We start from the raw sequence: 17,471 nt of genomic DNA, 5'->3' as shown, positions 1-17,471 counted from the left end.
AGATAATGTCTAGAAGGGTTTTTCCAATGTTATCTTCTAGAATTTTTATAGTTTCAGGTCTTAGATTTAAGTCCTTAATCTATCTTGAGTTGATTTTTTGTATAAGAGATGAGTATCCAGTTTCATTATACTACGTGTGGCTGGCCAATTATCCCAGCACCACTTGTTGGAAAGGGTGTCCTTTCCCCACTTTATGTTTTTGTTTGCTTTGTTGAAGATCAGTTGGCTGTAAGCATCTGGGTTTATTTCTGGGTACTCTATTCTGTCCCACTGGTCTATGTGCCTATTTTTATACCAGTACCATGCTGTTTTGGTGACTATGGCCTTATAGTATAATTTGAAATCAGGTAGTGTGATGGCTTCAGATTTATTCTTTTTGGTTAGTCTTGCTTTGGCTATGTGGGCTCTTTTTTGGTTCCATATGAATTTTATAATTGATTTTTTCTAATTCTGTGAAAAATGATGGTGGTATTTTCATGGAGGTTGCATTGAATTTGTAGGTTGCTTTTGGCAGGATGGTCATTTTCACAATATTAATTCTACCCATCCATGAGCATGGGATGTGTTTCATTTGTTTGTGTCATCTATGATTCCTTTCAGCAGTATTTTGTAGTTTTCCTTGAAGAGGTCTTTTGCCTCCCTGGTTAGGTATATTCCTAAGTATTTTATTTTATTTTTTTGCAGCTATTGTAAAAGGGGTTGAGTTTTTCATCTGATTCTCCGTTTGGTCACTGTTGGTGTATAGAGGAGCTACTGATTTGTGTACATTAATCTTGTATCCAAAAAGAATTTGTTGAATTCTTTTATCAGTTTAAGGAGCTTTCTGGAGGAGTCTTTAGGGTTTTCAAGGTAAACGATCGTATTGTCAGCAAACAGTGACAGTTTGACTTCCTATTTATCGATTTGGATGCCCTTTATTTCTTTCTCTTGTCTGATTTCTTTCTCTTGTCTGATTTCCAGTACTATGTTGAAGAGGGGTGGTGAGAGTGACAGACCAATAATAAGCAGCAAGATTGAAATGGTAATTTAAAAATTACCAATAAGAAAAAGTCCAGGACCAGATGGATTCACAGCAGAATCCTACTAGACATTCAAGGAAGAATTAGTACCCATCCTTTTCACACTATCCCACGAGATAAAGAAGGAAGGAACCCTCCCTAATTCATTCTATGAAGCCAGCATCATCCTAATACCCAAAGTAGGAAAGGACATAACCAAATAAGAAAACTACAGACCGAGATCCTTGATTAACACAGATGCTAAAATCCTTAACAAAATACTAGCTAACCGAATACAACAACATATCAAAAAGATAATCCACCATGATCAAGTGGGTTTCATACCAGGGATGCAGGGATGGTTTAACATATGCAAGTCAATAAATGTGATACAACACATAAACAGAATTAAAAACAAAAACCACATGATCATCTCAATAGATGCAGAAAAAGCATATGACAAAATCCAGCGTCGCTTTATGATTAAAACTCTCAGAAAAATTGGCATACAAGGTACATAACTCAATGTTTAAAAAAAGCCATCTATGACAAACCCACAGCCAACATAATACTGAATGGGAAAAAGTTGAAAGCATTCCCTCTGAGAACTGGAATATCTTCAAATCTTTTAAAGTTTTTGAAATATGTTTCGCTTATAACTTTATCATTTAAAAACATCTACCTCTTGTTTCTATAACTTTTTGTTCCTAATAGTCTACATACACACTTTTTCCCCCTTTTTTTTGATCAATTTTATTAGTATTTTTTGAAAAAGGAACTAGGATTCTATTTTAATAATGTTCATAATTCTTTATTTTTTCAATAAAATTTGCTCTTATATAAATTATGTACTATTTTTATTTTAATTTTTGGTCATTGTATGTTTCTGAGTTGAATATAACTTATAAATCTTAGTTTTAAAATAAATGTAATTTTAGCTATAAATTTATTTTCCCCCACCATTTTAGCCACATATTGACTTCATCTTCAGAGGACAAATTATAAAGAAGTACATTTTTAGGTTTCTAAATATTTTTGTTACCTTTCTATTGTTAATTTTACATTTATTGTCTATCACCTGTGGTAAGAGAATGAATCCTTGTGGTATCGATTCTTTGAAAATATGAGGGGTTTTATGTTTTGTATATATTTGCTTTTTGCAATTGTTATATTGACTTTAATGTATATGCTTTATTTTGGGGGATGCAGGAATCTTTATGTATCTATTCGACCAAGCATGTAAATATTTGTAGTTTTGATTTCCAATTTTTGTCAGGATTATCAATTTCTGAGAGCATTTTTCTAATTCCCCCACTAAGAAGTTGGGTTTGCTAATCTTTTCATTGCAATTCTATCTTTTTCCTATTTCTACATTAAGGTTATATTGTTGTATATACACATTTATGATTGTTACATATTCTTGATAGAGTTTTACCTTTAATATTATGGAGTACTTCTCTTCATACCAATTAGTGTGTTTGCCTGATATAAACATAAGTGCAAACATCCAGCTTGTATTTATATTGCCGCATCAACTTATTAAATGTTTGCATAGGCTATGTTCTTCATTATCATATTCCCAGCCTTTCTTTGTGGTTGTGTTTTAGATAGTCTTACAAATAATATATAACTGTATTTTATGGGCTTAAAAAAGACAAAATACAATACAATATGAAAATGGGAAAATATAATCAATTTTCACTCAATGTAAATATTGAGATATTTGGGCTTTCTATTATTTGCGTTTTGTGTTTAGCATCCTATTACTTAGCTTTTATATTTGTTCTCTCCTTCTGCTAGTTTTATAAAGAGGTGCTATAAGATTGTCAATCCTGGCTCCCACTTATTTTGCCTCCTCATCATTTTGCCTTCGCTTGGCAGTCAATTCCTAAATTTCTTTGGCATGTTCATTTAGCATACAAGTAACGCATACACCAAATTATAATAACTGACTTGCCTTGCAACACACCAGATAAAAAATATTTTATGTTAATGCTGTTTTTAAACTCCCATACACGGCGAAATTTTTTAAAAATTACTTGGATAATTGTTCCAAATTTCTAAATGTTTTTCTAACTTGTTTTTGAACGAGCAGGAATCCACTAGGAAAACAAAGCACTCTGGTACTTCAACGGAGAATTTAGATAAATACGTGGTTAAATGGACATTGAAGAAGGAAAGCAGCAACAAAGAAGCTCTCAGATGAACAGACAGCACAGAGTCAGGAAAGAGCAGAGGTTAGGGTGATTACAATTTACAGGTTCAGAGGAGAGACCATGTGGGAACTTCAACCTCTGAGGAGAAAGTGCCCCCCACAAACCCCACTAAAACTACCGCCCCAGGTTGGGAGTGATGAGGCAGTTTTCTGGGAACTGCCCAAGTGAAGAGTTGAGGTAACACGGAAAAGAGCAGCAAGCACACAGGTAGGAGCAAGTTCCTTTTCCTCCTCAACGCTCCCAGTTTCCTCTAGTGCCCCCTATTGGTAGAACCTAAATGGAAGTCATCCGAGCAAAAGGCAAAGGTTATTTGTGGACTTTCAGCTACCACTAAGATAGAGTGAAAGGATGAGTTTGGAGCAGAAAGACTAATTCTTAACTTAGGAATTAGTACAGTATCCCCCTTTGGCAACTCAGCATTTATAGACATACTTTTATATACATTTAAACATCTAACCAATAACAACTTTATGATTTAGTTAGGTATGATGCAACTAGCCATACTAAGATGTCTCTACCTTTTAATTGACACAAAATCCCAATATTCATTGTATCCACCTCTAGAGGACTCACAGTATGCACTTCTGGCTGATGTTAGTTATTATAGACCTTCTCTATAGGAAGTGTTTTTCACCATCTACTGATTTCTGGATCATATCACTTTCTGCGGCAGTACTTTGATTTACTCACTAAGATCATGCCTTTTTAAATCAAATTGCTCTTTGGTTACTCATTACCCTTTCAGTACCACCAATGACAAAAACATCTCTTTTAAAAAACTAAAACTTTAAGAACCGATAGCATGGGCACTGCTTTTTTTCCTCTTTTGTATTTACCGAATCCTTCTTCTAAGATATAAACCTTTCTCGTAAGGAAGTTTCTCCCTTTGTCTAGCTTACTAATTTTCTTTTATATCATTTTATTCTTCCAGTGCTCCTATACTGGTACTCTAAAGCCACTTTGAATTTTCAAACCACTTTAATTGCACTTTGAATATCTGAGCAAACCTGATCTCCAGATACAGACACATCTTTCCAGGTACGTGTTTTTAAAATTGCTTTCTCATTCTCTGGGTTTACAGTAGTTTCTATTGATCATTTCCTTCATTAAACAATATAAGTGATATATCTTCTCGGGAGTTACTTTGACTCATTTTACATGTATATTAATAAAATATTCCATATTTTCCTGTGTAATCTATAATTTGGATATCTTACATTGAAGGGACAACTATGTCATTAAAAAATTCTGAGCCCTCAGTGATGGAGTAGGGGTGGAGCATTGTGAGCCTGTGAGCAAACTGCATAAATTCAAGGTCAGTATCTCCATAGCTCACTTCAAGAATGCAGAATGGAATTTAGGCCAGCCAGTCTGGTGTTACCCACTATGGTGTGGCACCAGAAGTTTAAAGGTGCAATGTTACTAGTGCATAAAGATACTCTAATGCCTTGAAGTTTAAACTTCCCACCTTTAAGATTTCTTAAAGAACTAAAAATAAAACTACTATTGAATCCATCAATCCCAATACTGGGTATCTACCTGAAGGAAAATAAATTAATATATCAAAAATATAACTGCATTCATGTTTATCACAGCACTATTCACAATAGCAAAGATATGGTACCAACATATAAATTGGTACAGCAGAGAGTGGGACACTGCTATAAGGATACCCAAAAATGTGGAAGTGACTTTGAAATTGGGTGACAGGCAGAGGTTGCAACAGTTTGAAGAGCTCAGAAGAAGACAGGAAAATGTGGGTGTATTCATCGGTTCTTACACTGCTCAGAATTTTTTAATGACGTGACTGGGGAGACCTCACAATCATGGCAGAAGGCGAAAGAAGAACAAAGGCACATCTTACATAGTGGCAGGCAAGAAAGCAAGAGAGACTGGGCAGGGGAAACTCCCATTTACAAAACCATCAGATTTTGTGAGACTTATTCACTACCATGAAAACAGTATGGGGGGAACTGCCCCCATGATTCAATTATCTCCACGTGGCCTCACCCTTGACCTGTGGGGATTATTATAATTCAAGGTGAAATTTGGGTGGGGACACAGCAAATTCATATCAGTGGGAAAATTTGGAACTTCCTACAGACTTGTTGAATGGCTTTGATCAAAATGTTGATAGTGATATGAACAATGAAGTCCAAGCTGAGGTACTCTCAGGTGGAGATGAGGAACTTGTTGAGAGCTGGAATAAAGGTGACTCTTGCTATGCTTTAGCAAAGAGACTGGTGGCATTTTGCCCCTGCCCTAGACATCTGTGAAACTTTGAACTTGAGACAGATGATTTAGGGTATCTGGTGGAAGAAATTTCTAAGCAGCAAAATATTTAAAATGTGACTTGAGTGCTGTTAAAAGCATTCAGTTTTATGTATTCACAGAGATATGGTTTGAAATTGGAACTTATGTTTAAAAGAGAAGCAGAGCATAGAAGTTTGGAAATTTTGCAGTACGACAATCCAATAGAAAAGAAAAACCCATTTTCTGGGGAGAAATTCAAGCCTACTTCAGAAATTTACATAAGTAACAAGGTTCCCAATGTTAATCACTGAAACAATGGAGAAAATGTCTCTAGGGCATGTCAGACACCTTCATGGATGCCCATCCCATCACAGGCCCAGAAGCCTAGAAGGGAAAAATGGTTTTGTGGGCTGGACCCAGGGACCCCCTGCTCTGTGCAGCCTTGGGACATGGTGCCCTGCATCTCAGCTGCTTCAGCTCCAGCCATAGCTAAAAGGGGCCAAGGTACAGCTTGAGCCATTGCTTCAGAGGGTGCAAGCCCCAAGCCTTGGCAGCTTACACATGGTGTTGCACCTGTGGGTGCACAAAAGTCAAGAAATGAGGTTTGAGAACCTCCACCTAGAATTCAGAGGATGTATGGAAATGCCTGGATGTCCAGGCAAAAATCTGCCACAGGGATGGGGCGTCATGGAGAACTTCTGCTAGGGGAGCAGTGTGGAATGGAAATGTGAGGTTGGAACCCCCACACAGAGTCCCCACTGGGGCATTGTCTAGTGGAGCTGTGAGAAGATGGCCACCATCCTCCAGACCCCAGAATGGTAGATCCACCGACAGCTTGCACCATGTGTATGGGAAAGTCACAGACACTCAAAGCCTCCATGAAAGCAGCTGAGTTGGGGGGCTGTACTCTGCAAAGCCACAGAGGCAGAGCTTCCTAAGGCCATGGGAGCCCATCTCTTGCATCAGTGTGACGTGGATGTGAGACGTGGAGTCAAAGGAAATAATTTTGGAACTTTAAGTTTTAATGACTGCCATATTGGATTTTGGACTTGCATGGGACCTGTAGCCCCTTTGTTTTGGCCGATTTCTCCCATTTGGAATGAGTGTACTTACCCAAGCCATGTACCTTCGTTGCATCTAGGAAGTATTAATAACTAACTTGCTTTTGATTTTTACAGGCTCATAGGCAGAAGAGACTTGCCTTGTCTTAGATGAAACTTTGGACTTGGACTTTTGGGTTAGTGCTAGAATGAGCTAAGACTTTGGGGGACCATTGGAAAGGCACAGTTGGTTCGGAAATGTGAGGACATGAGATTTGGAAGGGGCCAGGGGTGAAATGATATGGTTTGACTGTGTCCCCACCCAAGTCCCATCTTGTAGTTCCCATAATCCCCTGTCATGGGAGGGACCTGGTGAGAGATAATTGAATCATGGGGGTGGTTACCCCCATGCTGCTGTTCTCTTAATACTGAGTGAATTCTTACAAGATCTGATTTTTATTTTATTTTTGAGACAGTCTCTCTCTCCGTCACCCAGGCTGGAGTGCAATGGCATGATCTCGGCTCACTGCAACCTCTGCCTCCTGGGTTCAAGTGATTCTTCTGCCTCAGCCTCCCGAGTAGCTAGGACTACAGGCACGTGCCACCATGCCTGGCTAATTTTTGGATTTTAGTAGAGATGGGGTTTCACCATATTGGCCAGGCTGGTCTTGAACTCCTGAATCGTGATCCACCCACCTCGGCCTCCCAGAGTGCTGGGATTACAGGCGTGAGCCACTATGCCCGGCCGATCTGATGTTTTTTTAAAAAGCTTTCCCTGCTTTGCTTGGCACTTCTCCCTGCCGCCCTGTGAAGAAAGATGTGTTTGCTTCCCCTTCTGCCATGACTGTAAGTTTCCTGAGGCCTCCTCAGCCATGCTGAACTGAGAGTCAACTAAACCCTGTTTTAAAAATAAATTGCACAGTCTCAGGTATGTCTTTATTAGCAGCACGAGAATAGACTAATACAACACGTGTCCATCAAGAAATGAAAGTATAAGAAAAATGTATTACACATATATAACGGAATACCATTCAGCCATTAAAAAAGTATGAAATCATGTCTTTTACAAGAAGATGGAAGAAACTAGGGGTCATTATCTTAAGTGAAACAAGCCAGGCACAGAAAGACAAATACTGCATGTTCTCACTCATAAATGGGTGCTAAAACTTGTATTCACATGGAAGTAGAGAGTAGGATAGAAGAGGGCGACTCATAGGGTGAAGGTGTGTAATGGAGGAGGATGATGAGCAATTAGTTAATGGGTATAATGTATATTATTTGTGTGATAAATTTCCTAAATGCCCTGGCTTGATTACTATGTAATCTATGCGTGTAACAAAATTGCACAAGTACCCCATAAATGAGTACAAAGAAAAAGAAAAAGATATAAAGTTCCCACCTGTAGTCCTGTTTGAGAAATGCAATCCAAACTGACAATATTGTTCTACAAGCTAATACCTAAAAGATCAAATCCTGCTTCAACTTGTTTCAACTACAACTCCAGACCAAGCTTCATCTATCAGAGTTCAGGTTATAGTATCCTACATGTTACGGTCCCCACAGCCAGTATCCCCTGAGACACCTGCATGGCAGGCATTTGTTTAAGACCCTAAACAGTCTGTCCTCTGCTTGTGTAAGGCCATAAAGCAGCTTGCCTGCTTGCTAAGGTCTGTGTTGCTTTGACTAGATAGAAATAGTCACTATTATGTATAAAAAGGCAGGTGCCTTAGGACAAATCTGCCCCAAACTGCAGTGACTCACCAATGTTGTCCATTATATGTGGTCAATATGTACTTAACTCTAAGTCTTAATGCTGCTAGCCAATGTCACACTAATTAAAAGCCAGTCACACAATTACAAAAATAGCCATTCACACAGCATCGACAATTGTAGGTAACCTAGATTGGTAATCGAAATGCCAACAACTTCCTTAACCTGAGTTGAAAGCCTGGATACCAGCCGCTTGGGTTTTCAAGGATAGCCATATATAACATTCCTTTGTATCACTCACATTGAGCACTGATTGAGATATGGATACAAGAATTAGGCAGATAACAAAATATAGCTTTTATTATTGAAAAAAGTCAGCCAGGCACGGTGGCTCACACCTGTAATCCCAGCACTTTGGGAGGCCAAGGCGGGTGGATCACGAAGTCAAGAGATCGAGACCATCCTGGCCAACATGGTGAAACCCCATCTCTACTAAAAATACAAAAATTAGCTGGGTGTGGTGGTGGGCATCTGTAGTCCCAGCTACTCAGGAGGCTGAGGTAGGAGAATCACTTGAACCCAAGAGGCAGAGGTTGCAGTGAGCCGAAATCACACCACTGCACTCCAGCCTGGTGACAGAGCAAGACTCCGTCTCTAAAAACAAAACAAAACAGAAAAACACAAACAAAACAAACAAAGAAAAAAGACTTGATAACGGATGTGGCTTACATGTGATACTCAAAAAGGTTTGCTAATTCCTTACCCTGAATTGAACTTACTGCCTTGCCATAGGCAGTACTGTAAAACCAAAGGCCTCTTCTACAAGCCCCAATCTGTGTTAAATTCACAGCATAGAAGGACAGAGGAAAATGTGACCTTCCTGCAGATGATTGACACTCAAAGGGAAGGAGACAGGAAGATGGAGATCTAGTTTGTGTTGATTTCCTTCTCACAAACTGACAAATTAGAAAGAGTACTCTACTCTAGGTACAATCCCCTTCACTTGGATACGAGAAGCCAGGCCAGAGGAAGTTACTCCCGACCCATCTCCACCATACACCAACACCCCCAACATGCACGTTACCCCCCGTAATACTTTGTAGAGGATCCTAAATATTTTACTACCATTTCTAGAATAAGCTTCAGTACACTTTGAGGGCACTCTGGATTTTATTTTGTAAATATAGGAGTTTCCCTGTTCAATAATAATGCTTGTTTTCATATGGATTCTCCTACAGGTCAAATCAGGACCTGTGAGACTTGTAATCTTATGTCTTGTTCTTGTACTGTTACCTGACTGATATATAAAGAACATGGTAATCCTATTCTACAATATTAACCTTTTAAATCTATTTCTCTCAATAATTTTTAACAAGTTTAAATTTTACTGTCAAGATAGTGATTTTAAAAAGATAACCATAATATGACTAGCTTTCTTTTAATTGTCACATAATTTGTTTTCAGATCTGCAAACAAGCCAATTTTATGAACCTTAAATTTGAAGCTACAGAAACTTCCCAAACTTTTACTTGATTGTAGTCAAAGTAAAAATAGGTTTTGCAGTAGATAAAATTATTACAAAAGATTACCTCTCTCTGACAAAGTGAACATGGTTAATGCAAACTGATTTAAAATTATTTCAGTTGGTTCTTCTGGAAAATATTTAACTAAACAAATTTTGGGCCCATAAATGCTTCTGATAAATTTAACAGCTATAGTCTTAAAGATACTGAACTAAAAGAATCCAAAAGAAGAAATTCGTATAAAAATGGACAAACATTACAAAATTTACTACAACTGTATATTTGACACAATGGCACATTATCAAAACCTCAAAGTAGAATGAACTTTTTAAAAGTCATCTTTTCAACAACAACAACAAAATTTTACTTAACTCTCCCTGGAAGTTTCAAAGAGTGGGTTACATGCTGTTGGGTATCACTTTATTCTCCTTTTTTTCTTTTCTCTCTTCTTCATTTAAAAAAATCTTGTTTTCTTCCTTCAGCCTCTGAATCTTGGGCTTATCACAGTCATCCTTACTGTTTTTAATGGCTTCTCTCGTTAATTATATTATCAATCCCAGAGCTACACTAAAAAAATAGTATCCTAATTCATAGTCTTTTTAACTTCAACAGCAGCGGACAGGTCGCCACTCTCGAGAACTTCAGAGAGACAAAATTATTTGAAATGAGAATCACTAGAACTCTTTCTACTCATCGAATGGTTCCGCATACTTGGCATTTCTGCTCTTCCTCCATAGTTTTAGAGTGACTTTCTTGTCATTCAATCTTTCTGAAACACTATGTGGCCTATAATTTGGGGCCTACCAGAGGAAAAAAAAAACGTAAGAATCATCTGTGTTTGACCTCATTTTATGTGCCATGGGTAACACTTCATTTGTTAAACACATACTGAGTTCATGGAGAAGTCCTGCTGGAAGGCATTTAGGCTTGCCAGTATCTGAATTTGTTTTACTAGAGGATCTTTTAGGACTTCAGGATAGGACTATGATGTTTATGAGGCAGGATTCCAAGTAGCTTACCATTCTTAAAAACTGTCAACAGAACATAAGGTATTTCTTTAAAGCAGTGGTTCTCAACATTGCACCTGGGGAGCCTTAAAATATATTGACACCTGCACCCCACCTCCAGAGACTGTGATTCAATTTATCTGTGTGTGTCCACATAGCGGGAGCCTGAATAACTCCAGGTGATTCCAATGGTCAGCCACGGGTAAGAGCCACTCCTATGGTTCGTTTTTATTTCCACCTTTTCTCTTCCTTAGGTTTTGCCTTTTCTTTCATTCTTTCCAAAATTCCCACTACTCCTGGTTTCCATTACCTTCATCTTCTCCATTTTCATAAGCTACACTGATGTATTTTACTACTTACCTAACAGGTCTAGAGAGATCATTATATTTTCTTTTAGGATCATGAATTTCCTCTGATTTGGGCTCATTCAACTTGAAGGCTTTTGATGGCATTAACTGTGTATAATCCACTATAGACAAGGGCTGAATACTGTCATAATCATTTCTTTCATGGTTAATAAAATAAACACCCTCAAATTAAAGGCAAACTCCTCAATCACAAATTGAATGCCCTCAAAGGAAAAATGGAGGTCCTTAAAGATATACTTATTCTGCCTCCTCATAACCCCCTTCTCTACCTCCTCCGATACTCTGACTCTCTCTCATCATTTCTAGCCCTTTCCTAACAAGATTCCCCCTCCTCCTTATTCTTCTTCTCGATGGGCCTATGCTGTCTCTTCAGGTTCTTCAGGCTCATAAGCTTGTTTGGTGTATTAGTCTGTTTTCACACTGCTATAAAGAACTCCTTGAGACTGTGTGATTTATAAAGGAAAGAGGTTTAATTGAGTCATAATTCAGCATGGCTGGGGAGGCCACAGGAAACTTACAGTCATGCTGGAGGTGAAGGGGAAGCAGACACCTTCTTCACGAGGTGGCAGGAAGGAGAAGTGCCCAGTGGAGGGGTAAGAGGCCCTTATAAAACCATCAGATCAAATGAGAACTCACTCACTATCATTAGAACAGCCTGGGGGAAACTGCTCACATGATTCAATTACCTCCACCTGGTTTCTTCCTTGACAGGTGGGGATTGTAGGGATTACAATTCAAGATGAGATTTGGGTGGGGACACAAAGCCCAATCATATCACTTGGCTACTTGCCTCCACCAACACTTTCCCCTCCTCTCTCCAATGTCTTCTAATGCTTGTGTTGGCCAAGCCATCAGTGGCCTTCACAGTGCCTGGGTGAAGATTATGGGAGTCAGGCAGCAGGTTGGGATAGCTGCTGAGCTGACCAGTGACTCATGTGGCTGTAATCACTAGGACAACAGTCTTGTATCTGTCTGAAAGGCTAGTGAAGCCACTGAGGAGTGGATGCCAGACCTTTTGGCTGCTACAACTGTAGCAGAGGTGGAGGGCTCAAAGATGGCAAATGTGATCTACTTTTGAATTTTTCACACACACTAAATTATAAATTTTTCTAATGCTATCTACAATTACTCAGCATTTTCACCTTTCTAATCAAGTCAAGGGCTTTACCATGATTTAATTACTCATTGGTATTATTTCCATCAACCTGTTATGGCAGCTAAGAGCTTTTTTTTTTTTTTTCATATAAAAAGCTATTTTGTTTACATTCAACAATTCTATTTACTAATATTATTTATCAACTTGTATGCTTCACATGTACCCTATATACTTTTATTCTGTTTTTACCTTTTTTTAATTCAACAATATTTATTAATAATTCTGTCAAACATCTAAGGGAGGTAATTTTCCTTAGACTTTGTTTGAAAACATTTTCACTTTTCTCTTTTTCTTGAATGATAGTTTAACTGAGTGTGAAATTGTAGAGTAACAGTTTTCCTAATCCTTTTGAGTATTCCCTTTTGGCATCTGTTTTGCTGAGGGGAAGCCCACTATTATTTGATATTCTTTTGTAACTATTCTTTTATTCTCTGAAGGTTTTATTATTTTCTTTTCCTCCTTAATGTTCTGTGCTTTCATTATGATATGCCTAGATATGAATTTATTTTTATTCATGTGGCTTGATACTCAGAGTATATTTTGTTCTGAGAATGTATGTGTTTAGCCATCAGGAAAAAAATTCAGCGATAATGTCTTATCCCATTTACATCATTATTTTTATATCCTTATAAGACAAATAGATATTATATCTGAGTCTAGAGTCTATGTGCTTTTTATTCCATTTTCTTAAAAAGTAGTCTCTGTTGCATTTTGGGAAAATTGTGCATTCCATATTCTATTTCACATTTTCCCCCTAATGTGCTCCATCTAGAATTTATCCTGTTAGTTGAATTTTTTTCATATTTAAGAAGAGTTGGCCGGGTGTGGTGGCTTACGCCTGTAATCCCAGCACTTTGGGAGGCCAAGGTGGGCAGATCACGAGATCAGGAGATAGAGACCATCATGGCTAACAGGGTGAAACCCCATCTTTACTAAAAATACAAAAAATTAGCCGGGCGTGGTGGCGGGTGCCTGCAGTCCCAGCTACTCGGGAGGCTGAGGCAGGAGAATGGCGTGAACCCGAGAGGTGGAGCTTGCAGTGAGCCGAGATCACGCCACTGCACTCCAGCCTGGGCAACAGAGCAGGACTCCATCTCAAAAAAAAAAAAAAAAAGAAAAGAAAAGAAAAAAAGAAGAGTTAGTCCTTATTTCAGGGAATGCATGTTTTATTTCTAAGCTCTGTAATTGTTATCTTTTGGGATCCATCTGTTATTTTCTAATTATTTTCCTTCTTAATCCCTGGCCATCTAAAATAGTTGGCATATCTTTAAGAAATATTTTATGCATTTAAACATACACATAAATATTTATCAATTGTTCATTCCTGAACATGCACAATGGACATCATCAGAAGTGAATTTATTTTCCAGTTGTTGATATTTTGGACTGCTTCTCTTGGCAGCTTCTGAAAATAGATTTAAAGACCCAGTTCTCTCTCCATTTCTCTCTCTCTGTCTCTCTTCCTCCCTCTTCTCTCATCTAGACACTCAGGGGTTGTCTTGGCCCAGCTCTTTGGGCTTCCTATCCATACCCGGATCTTACATTAATAGTTTAGAACTATGTGCCTATAGTTAGACTGAGTATATTGGGAATCCCAGCACTGAGAGTGAATGGCTAGATTCCACATTTGGTTGCAGTGCAGGGCCTGGGTTCTCGCAAGTCTTCAATCAGCTATATGGGGAAGCAGTATAGCACAGTACATATTTTGGCTCTTCATTAGCAAGCAAAGGAAGTCAGTCCCTCCCACCCTCCTCCATATCTTATTTTCAAGGAAGGTGCTAAGCCTCAGTTCCCCATTATTGGATGAAGCACTTTAATATCTTTAGTTTCCAAGAGCAAAACTATTTCCACTCAGGCCAACTTACAAACAGTCAGCTAACCCATGGCTTCTGCATCACTCACACGTCTGATTTTATGTTTTGTTTCTGATCTGCAGAGATGTTTATCTTGCCTTGGGAGCTGGTTTTGTCTTTTTCATTTCCTCTCTTTGTGGTTTAATCTGTCACTGCTTTGTGGGTTTTTTCGTTTGTTTGTTTTTTCAGAGACGGGGTCTCACTCTGTTGCCCAGGCTGGAATGCAGTAGCATGATCATAGCTCACTGCAGCCTCAAACTACTGGGCTCAAGCGATCCACCCACCTCAGTCTCTTCAGTTATTGGGATTACATATGCAAGCCCCTGTGCATGTGTTTAAGGCAAAAGTCATCGAGCTCCTATCACTGAATATCAGGCTAATATTTTAAAATGTGAAACGCTGTATATCTAGAAATAAAGTTGTGATGGCACTGTGGGAATAAAAGTGTGAGAACTACAAGTATGAAGCTTATACAACAATTTTTTCCTACTTGAATATTTTCTTTTGATGACTCTGCTGAATCCTTGGAAGAACGAGACAGGATTTTGACACAGAAAAATTGTTTTCTTAGAGTTACCATTTAAAAATATTTAAATAATTACAAGTTTGTTTAAAATCAGGTTAAACTCCTCCCCTCATTAAAAAAATGAAAAAGTTTATTATGAAATCTTAAATTTTCAAGATTGAAGAGACATTGGAAAGACTCTATTGCAAATGCCTGTTCAGCATATTTATATTTTACTCAACCTTTATGTTTCTATTTATAGTAAGGCTGCGCACCAATTCACAAGACCTCATTGTTGCATAACTTATAATGTTCAAAAACATTTTCTCATATTGATGTTAATTCCACTTTTATGTAAACCTACTTTTTGATTTTTTAGGGTATTTTCCTCCACTTTGAGGAAGGCAATAAACAACTATGTTTGCCTCCTACAAGATTCTCTGTGGCACATATGAAGACAATTATCCTGTTTGCTTTTTGCCTCCTTTTTTCCAGGCTATGGAAACACAGTCATTTCCAAAATTATTTATGGCTATGTACTCATTTATTTGCTCAACTATATATTTCTTTCCTAATATGATTAGTATCCAGGGAGATAGTAAGGCCAGGGAGACCAATATAAGGAGTTGGCTACCATGAGTGCCGAAATTTCAGCCAACTAACAAGGTGTCACCAGGGTGAGTTTCTATCTCTACGTACAGAGACTGAGATTTCCTAGAGGAGCTATTCTAGATACACAGCTGATGAGAATTCTTAGTGTGTGGGTAGGAGAATGAATGTAACAAAGCTATGGACTAATTATTTTTGTATTTATTTCCTGTCTAGATGCTATCTCAAGAATCCTTTTGGAATTGAAGCTATACAGAGAATGTAACATTTTATGTAGGATTCTTCTTACAGTTTTGTCTATTAGCAGGAACAATAAAAACCATTTCATACCCAATCTCTTGTGCACCAACCTTCACCCTCCTTTGGTGGAGACCTTCCCCAAAATCACTAACCAAATAAAAGCAAAGACAGGCACAGAAACTTGCAAACACGAATAGCTGAGATTTTTTGAGAAACTTCCATTGTTCAGTAAATATAATAATAATTTATGAATCATTAAAATAAAATTGGATTTTGTAGTTTTATAGTTGTTTAGTCATGAATTTTACCAGCTCTTGGTCTTACTATGTAATCATTTTTCATTTTCATTGTCCTTATATCCTTCTCACAAAAATACATTGCTTCGAATCAGAGTCATATAAATTCCTTCATTTAGCATTCATAAAAGTTATCTAAGGCACCTAACTGAAACCTTGTTAGCCACATCTGACCTAAAATAAAACTCAGGATTGAGGAGGCTATATTATTCCTAGAAGCAGACCTATTTAGCAGGTTGTAGCACAATTGAGATGTGAATCTAACATAGCAAGCGTCTCAGCTTGCACCTGTGCTGGGTTCCCCCTTTCTCAGTCCTAGCAGCCTAGAGCACTGGTAAGGTAGGTCCATCACGGATCTCTACCCAGGAGAGATGGGGACACTTCCTGGAAAAGCATTCATCACACCATAAAGGGAAAGAACACAGGTGGGTACACTTGATGATAGAACGAAGACCAGAATCACAGGTAACACGAGACACTGAGAACAGCAGGGTGTCTGTCATTCAGATTGTCCCTTTGGGGCAATGCCTTATGAAGCCATGTGATTTTGCAGACAGGCATCAGGAGGGAGTTACTATTGGAAAATGATGATGCCACTAATGTGAGAGTTTCTACTCTTCCCAAAGGTGATCATGAATCCTCCAGAGATGGGTTGGCTACAGGATGTATTCTTTCTGGTGTTGATACTGAAAACTCTGTTTTGTTCCAGATCCTGCCCCTTCATGTGGATGTTGAGTCTAACCCCTGTTGAGCTAACATTTGTAATGTTTTGGGCAGAAAGCTGATAAGAAGCAGTTTGGGTTTGCAATCAGTGCAATCCATAACACTCAGTTCTATTACTGGCTGTGTAGTATAGGATAAGTTATTAAATCATTCTGAACTTTGTTCACTTATCTATTCGATGGGGAAAATAATAGCGACTCCATTGTGACGTTTGTGCAAGATAAATGGGGTAACATTTGTGACGCAGTCAGTAGAACTTGCAGCCTAAAGCAATGCCTGTTTCTTTTGGTTCCCCCCAGCCCTTTAAAAACTGATTCATGTTGAAAATATATATATGTAAAGCGGTCATAACACCAACATGTAATTAGTTTATTAAAATCCTAGAACTCAAATATGGAAACAATTAATAGAAATTTTTCATATGCTCAGGTATTTTCTATAATGTATTAAATATATATAATATGTATATATTATTAGAGCCACTATTCGGACCTGCTAGAGAACATCTCTTTATAATTTATCTACATTTGTCACTTTCTGTAGAAATGTGGTCTTTTTGGTCTATTCTTTCCCAATCATTTAGAACTGACATAGGATGAATTCTATCCCGATTTTTCTGCTGTACCCTAGGTAAAAAATTCTGAATCCAAATCTATTGCTTATGTTTTATATGAGATGAACTATATGTTTCCTCTTTCCCTTTTCTTTTAAAAGTTTTAAGCAGAATATGAAGTATATATATTTTAGGGAATGTAATACTTTTTTCAGATATAGTGAGAAAGTCCTTTTTATATGAAAATATTGCCTGTTTTCTCTTTCTAGCTTTAGAATAGTGCACACAATAATGCCATAGTGGTTGACAGTTAAATTTAGATCCAGTATTTATTTTTTTAATTCAAATTGCTCTCTTTGGGAGGGGCAGAGCAAGGTTTGTGAATTTCTGCAGGCCAAAACATGTCCTCACAGTATGGAGA

The 17,471-nt window shown here is 37.9% G+C and overlaps 1 long non-coding RNA gene across 1 annotated transcript; it reads left to right on the top strand.

Annotated features, from left to right (window-relative positions):
• Positions 1–17: 17 nt before the first annotated feature.
• On the top strand, positions 18–15,759 carry LOC141409947 (uncharacterized). The gene is made up of 3 exons (XR_012432983.1): positions 18–3,421; positions 4,146–4,252; positions 15,455–15,759. It is a non-coding gene; the product is annotated as an uncharacterized lncRNA (long non-coding RNA).
• The last annotated feature ends 1,712 nt before the right edge of the window (positions 15,760–17,471 follow it).

This window comes from Macaca fascicularis, chromosome 3 (genome assembly GCF_037993035.2).
Source record: "Macaca fascicularis isolate 582-1 chromosome 3, T2T-MFA8v1.1".
Lineage (NCBI taxonomy): Eukaryota > Metazoa > Chordata > Mammalia > Primates > Cercopithecidae > Macaca > Macaca fascicularis.
This window is presented reverse-complemented; position numbering and strand designations above follow the sequence as displayed.